Raw genomic sequence first — 6,222 nt, 5'->3', positions numbered from 1 at the left:
ACACACTAGTTGACCTGCTGTGAGGAAAAAACGAGTTAGTACATTTCAAACATGAAAAAGGTCATTTTAAAATCATCATGAAAAACCAAAATTGCAAAAGTATCAAACACAAAAAATGCTTACCGAGGAAAGAAAGTGTATAGTGCTGGGCACCCTTCTCCCGCCCTGTGGTGCAACTGATGTCCCTCTCTCCAAAAATGTACTCAATGGGACCGTAATGTTGCAACCACACACTAGTTGACCTGCTGTGAGGAAAAAACGAGTTAGTACATTTCAAACATGAAAATGGTCATTTTAAAATCATCATGAAAAACCAAAATTCAAAAGTATCAAACACAAAAAATGCTTACCGAGGAAAGAAAGTGTATAGTGCTAGGCACCCCCCTCCCGCCCTGTGGTGCAAGTGATGTCCCTCTCTCCAAAAATGTACTCAATGGGACCGTAATGTTGCAACCACACACTAGTTGACCTGCTGTGAGGAAAAACCGAGTTAGTACATTTCAAACATGAAAAAGGTCATTTTAAAATCATCATGAAAAACCAAAATTCCAAAAGTATCAAACACAAAATATGCTTACCGAGGAAAGAAAGTGTATAGTGCTAGGCACCCTCCTCCCGCCCTGTGGTGCAACTGATGTCCCTCTCTCCAAAAATGTACTCAATGGGACCGTAATGTTGCAACCACACACTAGTTGACCTGCTGTGAGGAAAAAACGTGTTAGTACATTTCAAACATGAAAAAGGTCATTTTAAAATCATCATGAAAAACCAAAATTGCAAAAGTATCAAACACAAAAAATGCTTACCGAGGAAAGAAAGTGTATAGTGCTAGGCACCCTCCTCCCGCCCTGTGGTGCAAGTGATGTCCCTCTCTCCAAAAATGTACTCAATGGGACCGTAATGTTGCAACCACACACTAGTTGACCTGCTGTGAGGAAAAAACGAGTTAGTACATTTCAAACATGAAAAAGGTCATTTTAAAATCATCATGAAAAACCAAAATTGCAAAAGTATCAAACACAAAAAATGTTTACCGAGGAAAGAAAGTGTATAGTGCTAGGCACCCTTCTCCCGCCCTGTGGTGCAACTGATGCCCTCTCTCCAAAAATGTACTCAATGGGACCGTAATGTTGCAACCACACACTAGTTGACCTGCTGTGAGGAAAAAACGAGTTAGTACATTTCAAACATGAAAAAGGTCATTTTAAAATCATCATGAAAAACCAAAATTCAAAAGTATCAAACACAAAAAATGCTTACCGAGGAAAGAAAGTGTATAGTGCTAGGCACCCCCCTCCCGCCCTGTGGTGCAAGTGATGTCCCTCTCTCCAAAAATGTACTCAATGGGACCGTAATGTTGCAACCACACACTACTTGACCTGCTGTGAGGAAAAAACGAGTTAGTACATTTCAAACATGAAAAAGGTCATTTTAAAATCATCATGAAAAACCAAAATTCCAAAAGTATCAAACACAAAAAATGCTTACCGAGGAAAGAAAGTGTATAGTGCTAGGCACCCTCCTCCCGCCCTGTGGTGCAACTGATGTCCCTCTCTCCAAAAATGTACTCAATGGGACCGTAATGTTGCAACCACACACTAGTTGACCTGCTGTGAGGAAAAAACGAGTTAGTACATTTCAAACATGATAAAGGTCATTTTAAAATCATCATGAGAAACCAAAATTCCAAAAGTCTCAAACACAAAAATGCTTACCGAGGAAAGAAAGTGTATAGTGCTAGGCACCCTCCTCCCGCTCTGTAGTGCAAGTGATGTCCCTCTCTCCAAAAATGTACTCAATGGGACCGTAATGTAGCAACCAAACACTAGTTGACCTGCTGTGAGGAAAAACCGAGTTAGTACATTTCAAACATGAAAAAGGTCATTTTAAAATCATCATGAAAAACCAAAATTCCAAAAGTATCAAACACAAAAAATGCTTACCGAGGAAAGAAAGTGTATAGTGCTAGGCACCCTCCTCCCGCTCTGTAGTGCAAGTGATGTCCCTCTCTCCAAAAATGTACTCAATGGGACCGTAATGTAGCAACCAAACACTAGTTGACCTGCTGTGAGGAAAAACCGAGTTAGTACATTTCAAACATGAAAAAGGTCATTTTAAAATCATCATGGAAAACCAAAATTGCAAAAGTATCAAACACAAAAAATGCTTACCGAGGAAAGAAAGTGTATAGTGCTAGGCACCCTCCTCCCGCCCTGTGGTGCAAGTGATGTCCCTCTCTCCAAAAATGTACTCAATGGGACCGTAATGTTGCAGCCACACACTAGTTGACCTGCTGTGATGAAAAAACGAGTTAGTACATTTTAAACATGAAAAAGGTCATTTTAAAATCATCATGAAAAACCAAAATTGCAAAAGTATCAAACACAAAAAACGCTTACCGAGGAAAGAAAGTGTATAGTGCTAGGCACCCCCCTCCCTCTCTGTAGTGCAAGTGATGTCCCTCTCTCCAAAAATGTACTCAATGGGACCGTAATGTTGCAACCACACACTAGTTGACCTGCTGTGAGGAAAAACCGAGTTAGTACATTTCAAACATGAAAAAGGTCATTTTAAAATCATCATGAAAAACCAAAATTCCAAAAGTATCAAACACAAAAAATGCTTACCGAGGAAAGAAAGTGTATAGTGCTAGGCACCCTCCTCCCGCCCTGTGGTGCAACTGATGTCCCTCTCTCCAAAAATGTACTCAATGGGACCGTAATGTTGCAACCACACACTAGTTGACCTGCTGTGAGGAAAAAACGTGTTAGTACATTTCAAACATGAAAAAGGTCATTTTAAAATCATCATGAAAAACCAAAATTGCAAAAGTATCAAACACAAAAAATGCTTACCGAGGAAAGAAAGTGTATAGTGCTAGGCACCCTTCTCCCGCCCTGTGGTGCAACTGATGTCCCTCTCTCCAAAAATGTACTCAATGGGACCGTAATGTTGCAACCACACACTAGTTGACCTGCTGTGAGGAAAAAACGAGTTAGTACATTTCAAACATGAAAAAGGTCATTTTAAAATCATCATGAAAAACCAAAATTCAAAAGTATCAAACACAAAAAATGCTTACCGAGGAAAGAAAGTGTATAGTGCTAGGCACCCCCCTCCCGCCCTGTGGTGCAAGTGATGTCCCTCTCTCCAAAAATGTACTCAATGGGACCGTAATGTTGCAACCACACACTAGTTGACCTGCTGTGAGGAAAAACCGAGTTAGTACATTTCAAACATGAAAAAGGTCATTTTAAAATCATCATGAAAAACCAAAATTCCAAAAGTATCAAACACAAAAAATGCTTACCGAGGAAAGAAAGTGTATAGTGCTAGGCACCCTCCTCCCGCCCTGTGGTGCAAGTGATGTCCCTCTCTCCAAAAATGTACTCAATGGGACCGTAATGTTGCAACCACACACTAGTTGACCTGCTGTGAGGAAAAAACGAGTTAGTACATTTCAAACATGAAAAAGGTCATTTTAAAATCATCATGAAAAACCAAAATTCAAAAGTATCAAACACAAAAAATGCTTACCGAGGAAAGAAAGTGTATAGTGCTAGGCACCCCCCTCCCGCCCTGTGGTGCAACTGATGTCCCTCTCTCCAAAAATGTACTCAATGGGACCGTAATGTTGCAACCACACACTAGTTGACCTGCTGTGAGGAAAAAACGTGTTAGTACATTTCAAACATGAAAAAGGTCATTTTAAAATCATCATGAAAAACCAAAATTCAAAAGTATCAAACACAAAAAATGCTTACCGAGGAAAGAAAGTGTATAGTGCTAGGCACCCTTCTCCCGCCCTGTGGTGCAACTGATGTCCCTCTCTCCAAAAATGTACTCAATGGGACCGTAATGTTGCAACCACACACTAGTTGACCTGCTGTGAGGAAAAACCGAGTTAGTACATTTCAAACATGAAAAAGGTCATTTTAAAATCATCATGAAAAACCAAAATTCCAAAAGTATCAAACACAAAAAATGCTTACCGAGGAAAGAAAGTGTATAGTGCTAGGCACCCTCCTCCCGCCCTGTGGTGCAACTGATGTCCCTCTCTCCAAAAATGTACTCAATGGGACCGTAATGTTGCAACCACACACTAGTTGACCTGCTGTGAGGAAAAAACGTGTTAGTACATTTCAAACATGAAAAAGGTCATTTTAAAATCATCATGAAAAACCAAAATTGCAAAAGTATCAAACACAAAAAATGCTTACCGAGGAAAGAAAGTGTATAGTGCTAGGCACCCTCCTCCCGCCCTGTGGTGCAAGTGATGTCCCTCTCTCCAAAAATGTACTCAATGGGACCGTAATGTTGCAACCACACACTAGTTGACCTGCTGTGAGGAAAAAACGAGTTAGTACATTTCAAACATGAAAAAGGTCATTTTAAAATCATCATGAAAAACCAAAATTCCAAAAGTATCAAACACAAAAAATGCTTACCGAGGAAAGAAAGTGTATAGTGCTAGGCACCCTTCTCCCGCCCTGTGGTGCAACTGATGTCCCTCTCTCCAAAAATGTACTCAATGGGACCGTAATGTTGCAACCACTTACTAGTTGACCTGCTGTGAGGAAAAAACGAGTTAGTACATTTCAAACATGAAAATGGTCATTTTAAAATCATCATGAAAAACCAAAATTCAAAAGTATCAAACACAAAAAATGCTTACCGAGGAAAGAAAGTGTATAGTGCTAGGCACCCTCCTCCCGCTCTGTAGTGCAAGTGATGTCCCTCTCTCCAAAAATGTACTCAATTGGACCGTAATGTTGCAACCACACACTAGTTGACCTGCTGTGAGGAAAAACCGAGTTAGTACATTTCAAACATGAAAAAGGTCATTTTAAAATCATCATGAAAAACCAAAATTCCAAAAGTATCAAACACAAAAAATGCTTACCGAGGAAAGAAAGTGTATAGTGCTAGGCACCCTCCTCCCGCCCTGTGGTGCAACTGATGTCCCTCTCTCCAAAAATTTACTCAATGGGACCGTAATGTTGCAACCACACACTAGTTGACCTGCTGTGAGGAAAAAACGTGTTAGTACATTTCAAACATGAAAAAGGTCATTTTAAAATCATCATGAAAAACCAAAATTGCAAAAGTATCAAACACAAAAAATGCTTACCGAGGAAAGAAACTGTATAGTGCTAGGCACCCTCCTCCCGCCCTGTGGTGCAAGTGATGTCCCTCTCTCCAAAAATGTACTCAATGGGACCGTAATGTTGCAACCACACACTAGTTGACCTGCTGTGAGGAAAAAACGAGTTAGTACATTTCAAACATGAAAAAGGTCATTTTAAAATCATCATGAAAAACCAAAATTGCAAAAGTATCAAACACAAAAAATGTTTACCGAGGAAAGAAAGTGTATAGTGCTAGGCACCCTTCTCCCGCCCTGTGGTGCAACTGATGCCCTCCCTCCAAAAATGTACTCAATGGGACCGTAATGTTGCAACCACAGACTAGTTGACCTGCTGTGAGGAAAAAACGAGTTAGTACATTTCAAACATGAAAAAGGTCATTTTAAAATCATCATGAAAAACCAAAATTCAAAAGTATCAAACACAAAAAATGCTTACCGAGGAAAGAAAGTGTATAGTGCTAGGCACCCCCCTCCCACCCTGTGGTGCAAGTGATGTCCCTCTCTCCAAAAATGTACTCAATGGGACCGTAATGTTGCAACCACACACTACTTGACCTGCTGTGAGGAAAAAACGAGTTAGTACATTTCAAACATGAAAAAGGTCATTTTAAAATCATCATGAAAAACCAAAATTCCAAAAGTATCAAACACAAAAAATGCTTACCGAGGAAAGAAAGTGTATAGTGCTAGGCACCCTCCTCCCGCCCTGTGGTGCAACTGATGTCCCTCTCTCCAAAAATGTACTCAATGGGACCGTAATGTTGCAACCACACACTAGTTGACCTGCTGTGAGGAAAAAACGAGTTAGTACATTTCAAACATGAAATAGGTCATTTTAAAATCATCATGAGAAACCAAAATTCCAAAAGTCTCAAACACAAAAATGCTTACCGAGGAATGAAAGTGTATAGTGCTACGCACCCTCCTCCCGCCCTGTGGTGCAAGTGATGTCCCTCTCTCCAAAAATGTACTCAATGGGACCGTAATGTTGCAACCACACACTAGTTGACCTGCTGTGAGGAAAAAACGAGTTAGTACATTTCAAACATGAAAAAGGTCATTTTAAAATCATC

The sequence above is a fragment of the Schistocerca cancellata genome, chromosome 10 (assembly GCF_023864275.1).
Source record: "Schistocerca cancellata isolate TAMUIC-IGC-003103 chromosome 10, iqSchCanc2.1, whole genome shotgun sequence".
Classification (NCBI taxonomy): domain Eukaryota; kingdom Metazoa; phylum Arthropoda; class Insecta; order Orthoptera; family Acrididae; genus Schistocerca; species Schistocerca cancellata.
Note: the sequence above shows the minus strand (reverse complement) of the source record.